At 34.1% G+C, this 2,090-nt stretch overlaps 1 pseudogene; it reads left to right on the top strand.

Annotated features, from left to right (window-relative positions):
• Positions 1-521: 521 nt before the first annotated feature.
• LOC131627157 (cysteine proteinase inhibitor-like) lies at positions 522-1,334 on the top strand (annotated as a pseudogene).
• The last annotated feature ends 756 nt before the right edge of the window (positions 1,335-2,090 follow it).

Raw genomic sequence — 2,090 nt, 5'->3', positions numbered from 1 at the left:
TTGGTTTTTCTGACTTCACTAAATTTTATCTCTATTCTATTCAATTTTTCTCTTTTAAATATTATACATTAATATAATCAACATTTTTCATCGTATTATACTAGTTTTTCTCTTATAATAAATATTCAAGTATTATTTTATACAATTTAAACATATATTGTATTTAGAAACACATTATAGTATTTATAAGAGATAATATAGTACTTAAAAATGTATTATATTTAAAATAACATATTTTTTAATTTTATTAATAATAAATATTATAGAGTTCTTATTTTAATTATTTTAAATAAAAAAGTTTACTTAGGATCGGGTAGCCCGAAGTCCATCTAGGACCGGACTCGGATAGTAAATTTCAAACTCATATTAAACAAAGTCTTTTTGGCTCAGTCCTAAAAAGCCCAAAGTTTATTAGGACCGGCCCATTTAAGACCGAATAGCTATTTTTTATAGCTCTACCTCGCACGGGTTTAAGTACTTAGTAAACATTATTTGGGTAAAAGATCAAGGGAAAAGCTAGGGCCTAGGAGCAAAATTATGACAAATATATCCAACGGAATAGATGTCGTCGACATAGCGTGTGGATTACGTGGATTCGATACTGCCGACACCCACACAAACACTGCGTTAAATCAAATCCTTCCCATATTCCAAAGCAACTCATTCTTCTTCCTATCCATCGCTTCCCGAGACTCCTCCGATTTCGATCACAAATGGCTACCAAACTCGGAGGCATCTCCGACTCCCCCGGTTCTCAAAACTCAGCCGAAATTGAATCCCTTGCTCGATTCGCCGTCAATCAACACAACACCAAACAGGTTCTCTCTCAGATTTCATCCTTTATTATATTTTTATGCGTGGGGTGGGGTTATATTTTCATGTAAACTGAAACTGTTGAATTTTGTTGAATGGTTTTGAAGAATTCACTTCTGGAGTTTACAAGGGTGGTGAAAGCACGGGAACAGGTTGTTTCTGGTAAACTGCACCATCTTACAATTGAGGCTGTTGATGGGGGTGAGAAGAAGATCTATGAAGCCCAAGTATGGGTTAAACCATGGCTCAACTTTAAAGAACTTACAGAGTTCAAGCATGCTGGTGGTGATTAGAAGATGCATGTCCGTTTCTGTAAGGAATTGTATACCCTTACTGTAATAGTCATAACCGGAGTATTATGATACTTTACTACTTTCATATTCTCATGTTAAATAAGTGGATTGTGTGTACTTTCATTCTCTGAAGTTTAAATAAGTGGATTATGTGTATGTGTTAGTTTAACTGTACTATGATATCTATGGGACGGATAATATGATATCGTGTTTGTTTTGTTGGATGAATATGATATTCACATCTGTCTCATATTCGTGCGGATATCCGTAAATGGGTAATATGTGGTTTTAAAGGTATATGCGACATGAAATGGACATGAGATGTCAAATGGAAAGTCTTTTTGAATTTGTGTTGGTTTTATAATACTGAGTTGAGTGTAGATGATAATTTACCGCTCCGACTGTTGGGGAGTGAGAAATAAGCGCATTAAATGTCTTTCTCGACGATGGGACGTTCATGTGAATTTTAAACAAATGGTCCTAGTTTAAAAGGTTAAGGCGTGGCGCTTTTTTCTAAGATGCTTCAATACACTTGAGTGTCGTGGTATTCTTGAGGTGTGATCTGACAACTGTTTTTCGTCTTTCCATTTTTTTTTATTTGGGTCGTTGCTTGCTTGGTTCACCTTTTTCTATATAAAGGTTGCTTGATTTTCTAAATAGACTTTTACTCTTATTACTAATAGAAGCATATTTGGTCCTTGAGAAACTATCATTTCTTCTTCAAACTTCTAGAAATCTCTAATTATGGTGCCTCTTTATCCTATTAAAGTGGTGTGCCCTTTGTGTTGTCCTTAACGTTTCGCTTCCCTTGCTTGTATTTACCTCGTTGATGGACCTTCGTTTCAAGTACTATTTTCAACCTGTGACTCTTATTTCATAGTTTTCATTTCTTTTTCTTTTGCAATGGCCTGTATGAATGACTGTAACACTTCAAATCTAGAATTTGTTGCTTTTATATTTATTTATAATTATTATATAATTTAT

The sequence above is a fragment of the Vicia villosa genome, unplaced genomic scaffold, assembly GCF_029867415.1.
Source record: "Vicia villosa cultivar HV-30 ecotype Madison, WI unplaced genomic scaffold, Vvil1.0 ctg.000351F_1_1, whole genome shotgun sequence".
Classification (NCBI taxonomy): Eukaryota; Viridiplantae; Streptophyta; class Magnoliopsida; order Fabales; family Fabaceae; genus Vicia; species Vicia villosa.
Note: the sequence above shows the minus strand (reverse complement) of the source record. Positions and strands in the feature narration are given on the sequence as shown.